We start from the raw sequence: 12,101 nt of genomic DNA, 5'->3' as shown, positions 1-12,101 counted from the left end.
AAATACAAGTCACATGAGAAACTAGCAAATGATTATTAACTTCAGCTGCTACATTCTGATATGTTGAAACTCAAAATGTATTCAATAATGTTAAATGTAAAGGCTAAACTTTTCTATTTTTATTTTTATTTTTATTTTTAAAAAATGTTAGCTTAGAAAGGAGAGCCTTCTAATCCGGGCTAATGATGGGCAAGAATGTCATTTGAATAGGTTAAATTAGCTGAATAATTTTTATTATCCATATATACCTTCAAATTAAAGGTTTAATTATTCTGTTGGTCCCTATAGTTTTACAAAATTTTTAATTAGGTTTCTATATTTTTTTTTTTTAATTGAGTCCTTGTACAATTTTTTTTAATTGGATCCCTACATTTTTTTTTCCTTTTATTTAGGTCCCTGTAGCAAATTTTTTTTTAATTGGGTCCCTATAAAATTAAGTCAATTATTACTAAGAAGGATTTAATTGAAAAAAAATTTGGTGCAGGGACCTAATTGAAAATTTTACGAAACTATAGGGACCAACAGAGTAATTAAATCCAAATTAAATTAAAACCATTGTTAAAATATAATCCTAAGTGTGTGTGTGTGTGTTTGTGTGAGCCCAGCAAGACACAAGTATAATTTTACTTCACGTTCTGCATATGTAACCTACTCATAACATAACATATCAACATTATGATTATTATTTATTATATATAACATCTCCTAATCTCATCATTAGTACCAATCCTTACAGACATAGCTCTAAACAATTATTATTATTATGTATTGACATTACTAGAAGATTCTTGTCCCCCCACAGATTTACTATTCATCAATTATTCATTAGCCCATTTCATTATTAATTATATTTTATATAGCATAATAATAAAGATTAATTCCTTAACCCTACCTTAAGTTTGAGACACACAGAATCTTAGCATGGAAAAAGGTTCACCAATTAAATTAATTAAGCTCATGGCTTCTAATCTTGCCTTGCATGCATGCATGTTGAGACTTGAGACCGAGGGTTTTAATTAAATGATTAGGAGTTCAATAAATTAAAGGTTTAATTATTCTGTTGATTCTTATCATTTTATTAAAATTTTAATTAGATTTTTATATTTTTTTAATTAGATTCTTAAATTATTTTTAATTTTGTAATTAACTTTTTCTTAGTATAAAAAATATTAGAATTAATTAAATATTTCTTTACAAACTGAAGGTATTCATAATTAAAAAAACTAATTAGATCTTTAAGTGTATGTATTTTGAAAGAAATATTCTATTAATAGCATAGGGATTCAACTAAAAAAAAGAACTTAATTAAAAATTTAATGAAACTATAGCATCAATAAAATAATTAAATCTAAATCAAACAACAAACCAAAATGGAAAAATAAAAAAGAAAGAAATTAAATTAGGGGTCAAGTTATGATTTCAATTTAGGGTGTCTAATTGATATAATGCGCATGCCTAACTATTTAAATTAGCTCCCTTTTTTGAAAACCCAATAGCATAGCTACTTTATTATTATATGAAAATCTTTAGATCTCATCCTAAGTATTCCACTCTTAATAACCATTAATTATTAGATTTTGATCCTCTAAAGTTTGAATTTCACTTTAGAGAGTAAAGTGTGATCTTCTACTTTTGAATAGTTTCTTTTTTATATTTATTCTTGATCCCACCTATGAAATCAATAGTAAAAAATCACACTTTATTCTTTAAAGTAAAATTTAAACTTTAGAGAATATCTTACATTATTTTATCACCCGCATAATTAACATAGTAAACAACTAAAAAACTATATAATAATAGGGATTAAGAGTTCCAAGACATAGATAATGCTACACTTTTAAGATACATGCCCATGAGAAAAGCCTAATGACACTTTATTAGTTTCAATTGCCCTTTGGGAAAAGTAAGAAAATAGATATGGCCTTTTGATTATTATTAATTAGCAATGATCCTAATTTAACTTTTTCAATGTCCGAGAGATTTGCCTTTCTGTAAGCTACAAATTGATGGAGTTGTGGAAAAATAACTTGTGGAGGCATAGTGAGTGTATAGAAGAAATTTTCAAGAATGGTAATAATATTTGCAATTTGCATATAAAAATTTACAAAAATGGTGCACCAAAATCAGTCATTAATATATTTGTGTATAAATATATATATAGTTTAATTTATTTTTAATGTATATTTATATTTTAACATATATTTTATACTGATAGCTAACTTTGATAACTAATTTTAATATACACGTAGCATATATAGTCCAAAAATTTATTAGGTATTATAGATAAAAAGAAATCATTCAACACATTTTTTACTTTTAACTTTTTTTAATTAATGTTCTTAAAAGACTGATGATTAACAAAGTCTTAAAATTAACTTAAGGGTAAAAACAAGTAAATAACAAAAATATTAAAACAAATATATCATAGAAATCTAAAAGTAATAAAATAAGAATTTAATTTTAACGTAATTATAATATAAACACATTTATTCATTTATTCAATCAAATACACGCATTAATGTTTTAAGAACTTTTTAAATAGCGAGTTTAAAAATTAGTTACTTTTGTTAATATCTCAATATATAATTGAATGCATGTAAATTAAATTATAAAGTATTATATTGTACAAAGATTTGGTATTTAAATTCATTTTTCAAGTTTATTTCAATTATCACTAAGAAAGAAATAAGAGAAAAAAAATGTATAAATTAAGGTGAAAACTCAGGTGAATGCGACTTCATGTGAAGTTGATATCTGAGAGCCGTTAAATAAAAATTTAGTCAAATCAGTCAAATTATCTAACGACTCTCAGGTATAAACTTTACGTGAAGTCGACTGCACCTGAGTTCCACCATAAATTAATTATATAATAAGGTTTATGAAGAGAAGGGATATAGTTTGGGAGAGAGGGAACATGATGGTCTTCATGGTGACATGCCTCACACTCACAAATTCACATTATCAATTGCTTCATCTACTACCTCTTCAAGTTTCAGAAACACAAAGCATAAAATATTTCTAAAAGACTAACATTATTTTAGTTTATTTACAATAATATATTGATATAAATATTTAACTTGTGAAACTTAATTTTTTGCTGTCTATTTAGTTTTCAATTTATCACTATGCCCTAAAAAGACTATATATTGCTTTTTTCTTATAATTATTTGCATAAAATATAAATAAAATTGCTCCGAAAAATCTTTGTAAGAATCTTAAAGATAGGTTCTACCATTATTTAAAAGCTAAGAGCCTAAGAGGCCCTAACTGAATTATATTGTTTAGATTGGGGTTGTCTGGTGTTACATTTTGCTTTTGCAGGACTATTATTATTATATATATAATATATTGTTCCATTTTTGCTTCCTAGACAGTAGGGGCGGCAAAATGAGTTGAATCCGTCGGACCGGACTAGATTTTAGAATCCGTCAAATTAAAAAAATCCGCCAAACTTGCACCGCTAAATTTGTGAATTTTGGCGGGGCGGGACGGGCCGGGCCACCGGGCCAATGATTTTTTTATTTTTTTATTAAATAAAAGAGTGATTACTATTACAAAATTAATAATTATATAATTTTTAAACATTTTTTTCATTTTTATTCTTCTTTTAGTTATTAACTTAGTTTTTTTATTTTATTTTACAATTTCGTATATATACTTAAATTATGTGACTTATTTTTTAAAATAAAGATGGTTCTATTGATAAATATTATTTTAAATAATTTTATTGAAGTTAAAAATTTAAAAAAAAGATAGAAAAAAATTATATTATAATTTGACTATTTTTTATTTGTATTTAATTTTTTTATTATTATTTTTAATTAATTTTAATGAATTTTATTTTTAAAAAAAAAAAAGAGTCAAGCGAGCTAAAGCGGGACGGACTAGCATTTTGAACCCACTTTAGTTGACGGGACGGACCAGCCTGTCCCATTTATAGTACGGGCCTATGCAAGACGAGACAGAGTGGCCCGGCTCGCTTTGCCACCTCTACTAGATAATATAATTTTATTTCATTTGTATATATTAAAGAAAAACAGTACAATATTTTATGATGATAACAACACAATAAGTGCACCCGAAATTGAATACGAAAATATTTAATAATAAAAAAATATTAATAAAAAAAGTCAAATTTTATTTTATTTAGTATTTATTGATTATCGTAATAATTAATAAATACTAAACAAAATAAATTTTAGCTGGTTTTTTTTTTTACTATATTGCCGAATTGAATATGCACATACCCATCATAAAATTTCATTCCTAGCACATGTATGTGGAGTAAGAAAACATTGAAATTAAAGTAAATCATAATAATTATGTGCTAACCAATTTTAAGTCCAATGGAAATTAAATGGTTCCTAAGCTATGACACCATGTTTATGTCAGCACTTGCTCAGCAAACCACTAGAGCTGATGGTTAAACAGGTTAATGATTAATATAGAGTTAATAAGGTTTATTTTTAGGGTTCTTAATTTGCTAGGTAGGGGAAGCACATTGTAATTATGTACACCTTGAATGTTTTTAGTTTTACTTTAATTGTAAAATGTAAAATGACATGAAAATGCACTTAGTAGTTGTAGTAGAAATTGGTGGTCCTACAATTTACTGTGACACATTACTTGAGTTGATCATTTTTCAAATTCTTTAATTATACATTGTTGGACAAATGATTCCATCCAACTAAGTTATAAACAACGAACCCAAAGCTTTATATTCAATTCATCAATGGCGTTAATTGGATTGAATCCAAGCTAAAATATAAATCTAAAAGAGCTTGTCATGAAATTTCTTCTGTCTATATATTGCTGTACGATTAATGGAACAATACTAAAATGTCAATAGCTCCTACATGAAACTAAACCTGGATTTTTAAAAAATAAATAAATAAAAAATAATTAGATCTCTAATTTTTTAATTTGAAGACACATAAGTCCTTGACTAATTGAAAATATAAAAACGTTTCTGACCTCTTAAAATACAAAAATTTTAAGTCTTTTCGTCTAAAATATATAAGGACAAATCAGTCTCGCGAAAAGACTTAAATAATGTCTCATATATTAGAAAATAAAAAATATTTTTATATTTTTAATTAATTGAAGACTTATTTATCTTTAAAATAAAAAGACAAAGACTTATTTATGTTTACGCTAAATAATAATAATAATAATAATAATAATAATAATAATAATAATAATAATAAAAAGGTGCAAGAGTCACTGTGAATTTGGAAGGCAGGGGAGGAGTTGATATTGTATAATGAATTAATGATATAAGCCAAACCATTTTTTTTGTATTGATTTATATTAAATTGAATAAAGCTATGCACATGAAATTTAGTAAAGGAATATATAGTGGATTTTTTTTAAATAAATAATTTAAATATTTTATTTACTAATATAGATAATTTATAGGATATTTATTAATTTTTATTTTACTTATATATTTTATTTACAATATAAATAAATTAATATTGTTTATATCTCATTTATACTGTAAATAAGATATATGGAATTTGAAAAAATACATATATCTCGTTTATACTATAAACGAGATATGTGTATTTGTAAGTATAAAAATATAATTTTTAAAAATAATAAAAAATATTAATAATTTAATTTGGATCAATTTAAAAAATAAAAATTGATATATTTTATTATTATTTAAATCAATTTTAATTAATTTATATTTTATTTATATTTTAAATTTTAAATTAATAAATTTATTTGTTTGTACTGAACTCTTAGAAATAGAACGTTTCAAATAATAAAAAAGATGAACCTTTTTTAAATAATAAAAAAGATGGGTGGTTTCAAAATAATAGGAGAGATGAATGATTTTAACTCACTGATTAATAGACATCAACATAATTTGAAACTGTTTATCTAAAAATTAATACATTATTTGTCTAGAAGAGAAAGTTTAAGGGGTCAGCACTTTTATTAAAATTTGGCCAGCACTTAGCCAACAAAAAAAAATGAGTAATTCTCTACCATTAAATGTAATCTCACACCATTAAAAATATTATTAATGACTAATTGATGACTACAAATCACAAAATCTGCTGACCCACTAGCACTCCTCTATCTAAAAATTAACCTATTTAAATTAATAATAAAAAAGAATAAAAAACATTAAAAAAAAGTAAGTATGAGCTACCGGATCGCCATCTCGGTCAAACACTATTTCAAAATATGAGAAGGCTAACATGGAATAAAGCCTATGACTCTTTTTTACGTATATACGCACCGAAAATTCATTTATTCCCAAAATACGCATATGTTGAAAACGTTCTCAAAATGCGCAGGGCCATTTCTTGCATGGCGGCCACGAAATGAATTTCAACATCATTTCAAGCAAGGTGCCCACGAAATGGGAGCACCATGTCAGGTACAGCAGGCACGAAATGGAGATCCCATTTCAGGCTTGGCAGCAGCGAAATGGGCAGACGGAATCAGGGACGGCAGACACGAATTGGGGGCACGGTAGAGGTGAGTTGGGGAGCATTTCAGGTTGGGCTCCCACGATATGAACACCCCATATGGATTGTACCGCACACGAAATGAGTGAAATCAGTGTGTACCACACATAAATTGGAACAATGACTAGGCTATAAAAACCCTTCTCTTGAAGAACTGATGCCACAAATCCAATTCTCATTTCTTCTACCCTCCTTTCATCTCCGTGAATTCCATTTCCATAGAAGTTGGTTTCACCAATTTTTGGTGTGGTGATGGCATCTGAACACATTTATGTGGTCATATATCCCAACGGAGAAATTTCGCATATAGCTGAAGGGGTGACATTTATGTGTGACGACCCACTTTGGATAATGATTCTCCCACAATCATCTCTGCAACAACTAAAAAATCTGATTCTGATGAACACTGGGTTGGTTGGGATTTTGGAAAAAAGGAGATCAGTACCCTGATTTACAGGATGTCAGTTGCGGTAGCTAGTTCGTTTGTATATCAGAAAATGTATATTAAATCTGACCAGCACGTGTCGATGATGTTTTCGTATCATCGCAGCATTAGAGGTATCTATTCTATGGAACTTTGTGTGAAGCTCCAAGATGTGGGGGGTAGCTCATCTAGTTCGAACAACATGGAGAAAATACGAAATTTCGGTGCTGGTGAAGCCATTCCGTTTTCGGAGATTGGTAGGGCTCGCAGTCCTTCTTTTAACCAAGGTTTTGAAAACGGGTTCGAACCGGCCGGTCGAACCGCGAATCGATGGAGATAGCGGTTCGAACAGATACCAAAACCGGAGATTTGAAAAATCATCATTAGACCGTCGAACCGGCCAGTCAAACCAAACCGCGACCCGACTGGTTTTCTGAATTTTTTCAAAACGTTGCCATTTGGATTGAGAAACTCCCTAACCATTACCCAACGTCCCACTCCCAACCCTAACTCTCCAAAATGGCCCACTCCCAACCCTGACTCTCCAAAACGGCAAACACGCGCAGCACTCCCATCAGGCCATCACCCTTCCTCTCATCGTCATTGAGCTCCTCCTTCACTTCCGTCTCGCCACCGGCAAGCAACCGCCGCCGTCGCAACTTGGAGCTTTGAAGCCTCTGTCGCAACGTCGTTCTCCTCTATCGCTTCGAAATCACCGTCGCCGGCCTAGCCTCTTATCTCTGTCGCACAGCCACTGTCCCGCCGTCGCCAGTTCTATTCCACTGCGTCAGCCCTTCGGTCATGCCCTGTTCCTTTCTTGCTGTTGTTACTGGGTTGAATAATTGCAGAATAATTGTTGTTAGTTAATCTATGGACTTGTTACTGAATTGAATAATTATTGAATAATTTTCACTGTTGAGACTTGAGATTACTGAGTTGGAGTGAGTTGATGTGGGTTAGTGTGATATTGTAATTGGATTGTATTGTTATTGGATTGCTAGTGATTTTTAAGTATGGATGAGAGTATCAACTAAGAAACACCTAAGGCTATTGGATTGTTGTGATATTGTATTGTTATTGTATTTTTTTTGGTTAATTTTTGAAAAAATATGGTTAATCTTTGTTAAAATTATGCTGAAATTTTGCTAAAATTGTGATTGGCTGAAAATCTTGTTAATCTTTATTAAAATTATGCTGAAAATTTTGTTAAAAGTTTGTCAGAATTTCTATTTGTTCATTATGAGTAGAAGGAGGGGTTGGGGTTTAGAATAGTTCTTCTGCAAGGAGAAAGGGATCATTATCTTTTTTTATTAATAACTTCAAATACACGTTCAGGTAGTTGGCTTATTGGGAGAGAAGAGAGCCATGAGAATGGATGCTTTGTTCAGGTAGTTGGCTTTAGGATCTGCACTTTTTGACTCTGCTGTTTCCATTTCTTCTGTCTCACAATAAGTATGCTTTGTTCCATCGAGCATCGGATGCTACATTTTAAATTTTTAATATCATTGTCTAATAATAATTGATACTTCTACTTTATTTCATACTTATGTCAAATAGCTGGATAGTAGAATTCATTGATTTGGGAGGTGAAATGAGGAGAGATATTTGGCATGGTTTGATAGGTGAAATTATAGCGTTACACAAGTTCACACATGAATATAGACCTTGATTATGACCAATCTTTTGTTATAGAAGAAATAAATTTGTCATCTTTATTTTTAATGAAAAAATAGATGAATTGAATTAACTAGATAAGTAGATGATTGAATATTTATTATTGGTTTGGTTAATTTAATAATTTTTTTGTGATTATCTTAAATTTCATATAATATTATAAATTTTTTATGTATATAAATTTTGACCTTTGATATGTTTTTTTATATTTGACTCATGTATTGTATTTAAATGTGATTATGAAATTTTAATTGGAATTATACTTTTAATTTCTATATATTTAAGATTTAGATCAGAATATATTTACATTTTTGTATATTTATTTAAAATTTGATATGTTATTTTATTATAATTCGGTTATTTCGATTGAACCGGTTGAACCTCTAAACTGATGAACCAGTAGTTCAAGCGGTTTGATGACTGGTTCGGTTTTCAAAATCTTGCTTTTAACACTTTTGTGGCGCCCACCCAGAATGCAGAAAATCCTCACCGACGTCCCTCTCCTACTGTCCATGTTGCATATCTGGAAGGAATAGTCGACGGGTTGGTTGACTCGTCTGAGGAAGACGAGATTGAGGATGATAACGGAGAGGAAGCAGAAGTTATTCCAGAAACCCAACCGCTTGAGGGCGATAGGGTTATCCCAACTCGGGCCGAACTGATAAATGTGATGGGGGTAGGAGGTCTTTCTAGTAGCACCCCCGACCACTATCTGCACCTTAGTCTTGGTCCAATGAACTCGACTACCGCGGAGGACATACCGAGCAACTATTCTTTGACCGGTGAAATAGAGCTAGAGCTTGGTTTGAAATTCCTGAATAAAGAAGCATCTATGCTTGCTGTTAAGAACTACAACATCCATAGAAGTGCAGAATTCAAAGTGGTAGAGTCAGATCATACTCGATTCTTCTTAGATACGGTTCAAGCATCTGCCTCCTAATCTCCATACTTGAATCTGCTTCATCTGAAGTAAAAATGTCGACTAGTGTCCCATGCGGAGTCAACACGCGTGCCGGCTGAAATAGAAAAGCATAAAAAAACAATTATTAAATTTGCAACAATTGTTATTATCATCAACAAATTTTTATTCATTAGTAAAAAAAAACGCACCTTCGCATATAAATGCGCAGAAATATGAAATTCATCCAACCTATTAAGATTTTCTTCCACATTAATTCCACTACCACTCATTTTTATGAATTAAAAAAAATAAATCTCCACCACAAAAAAAACTTTTTTTCCCACCATAAACACAACAACACACTAAACCCCACTACTTCTCTCCTATTTTCTACCCTTCGAATTGGTCCCCTCCCCTTCACCCCCTTTTATATTGCTTCAGCCACAACACTACAATAAATTGCCTCCCAAACTACCCACTGCATGCTAGTACGAGAACTGTCGCTAGTGGGAGTTGCTGCCTTCACTGCCGCGTCAACATTTCGTGCCTGCCATAAGCGAAATGGCCCATTTCGTGTGTGCCTCCACTGAGGTAGCCATTTCGTGTGCGCCATTCCCGAGCTTCCCCATTTCGTGTGTGTCATAGCTGAGGTCTCCCATTTCGTGGCTGATGCACAAGAAATGGCCTATGTCAGATGGCATACCTCATTTCGTGCTCACCATTCTTGAGATGGTTCCTCTACCCATTTCGTGGCTGACCTTTGCGAAATGACTATGCGTATTTGAGGAGGAGTTTCAAATCGTGCGTATAATGGAAATTAAAGATTTTTTCTTGCGCATTTCAGTAAAAAAGCCGACGAGGAGTGTACTAATTTAAAATTTTATATGTTTTTAATTTTTGTGAGCATTAATTTAAATATTTTGGCTTTTAGAAAAATAATGTATTGATTTTAAATTGGCAGTTTTAAATTAAGTGATACGCTTAGTCATTCACTAGTTAGTGAGTTAATATCGCTTATCTCTCCTATTATTTTGAAACCAGGCACTGGATTCGATGGTTCCAGAACATTTAAACTATTAAATGATGCTATAACAAAACATATTTTTTAAGTTTTTTTATAACTGTTAAATAGTCCTTATTTAATTTTAATTACAAATTAATCCCTTATATATTATTTAATTATAAAATCTATTTTTTATTTTATAAATAATTATTTTATCATTCATTTATTATAATAAAAAATAAAAATAATAACGAATTAGATCTTCGATTAATCGTAATAAATTTTTGGTAATTCTAATCGATTAAAATTTTATCTTTGATCCATTACATTAGTATAGGGTTGTGAAATTGTGTTTCTTATAAAATCAATCGATTGGATTAATAAAATAATCGATTGAATTTCAGATTTTTCATAATTCAATCAATTGGAATTCAGGTTTCCACACAACAATCGATTGGATGTTGGATGATAGTATAGTTTTCTAAAAAATCAATCGATTGTAACTTTTACACAATCGATTGAACGATGATTAGAATGTGGGTTTTGTCTAATTCAATCGATTGTTCATGTTACCCAATCGATTGAAGGCTTCAAAGCAATATGAGGTCTCACAATTCAATCGATTGATTGTGTTATCCAATCGATTAAATTGTGAACTACGTTATATGTTACGCCGTTCTCAATTTTCCTACTTGTGTTTATAAATTATTATTTTATTATGCATCTATCTTATCTTTAAAATTCTATCTTCAATTTTTAAATTTTTATTTTGATTTAGATACTCTTTTATAAATTGGTGAATGCAGAATTTTTACCCTCAACCTTAGCTCTTTGTGCATTTTTAGTTCGGGTCATTTTGGGGATATTGGTTCGGTGGATTTTGTAGGGATTTGGATGAGGATTAATAATATGTATGTAATTTTGAGTGAATGTGGATGAAATTGGAGAAGAAGAAGAGTGAAGTTTTAGAGAGAGAAAAGAGGTTATGCAGAAATGGAGTTGTAAAATTTAAAAAAGGGAGGGAGACTGAACACGGATGGTTATCAGGCTTAATATATAGCACATATCAAAATTTAATTGATTGTATTATCATACCAATCGATTGAATTAGAAAATACCATTGGTCGCGTACAAACTTCAATCAATTGTATTATTATACCAATTAATTAAACTTTCTACCATTTTTTATAAATATATATAAATTGTAGAACTCTTCTCATCGTTTGTGAAGACGAAAATGTGTGTATAAAATGTGGAATTCTTTTTTCGGTTTATGAATAACGAAGATTTATATATGAACCGTGAAACTCCTTCCACGATTTATGAGAAATTAGGCAAATACATAATCTGCGAGATTGAATGACGAATTGCATTGTTGGGTATTAGAGCAGTTAGAAACTTGGAATTAAGAGGATTTGAGAGAAAATCCGACAGCAGTGATACTTTGGCATAGGGATGTCAATGGGACGGGGAGCAAGGGCCTCCCTGCTCCCCGTCCCCGCCCCCAGAATTAATCCCCGTTTTTCGCATTTTCCGCGGGCCCCATTCCCCATCTCCTTATGTTTAACATTCATATGGAAATTATAATAAAAAATATCAAAAAAACCAAAAAAC

Source organism: Arachis ipaensis, chromosome B4 (assembly GCF_059453495.1).
Source record: "Arachis ipaensis isolate K30076 ecotype BB chromosome B4, ASM5945349v1, whole genome shotgun sequence".
In the NCBI taxonomy this organism is placed as follows: domain Eukaryota; kingdom Viridiplantae; phylum Streptophyta; class Magnoliopsida; order Fabales; family Fabaceae; genus Arachis; species Arachis ipaensis.
The sequence above is the reverse complement of the archived record's forward strand: the minus strand, read 5'-3'. Positions refer to the sequence as shown.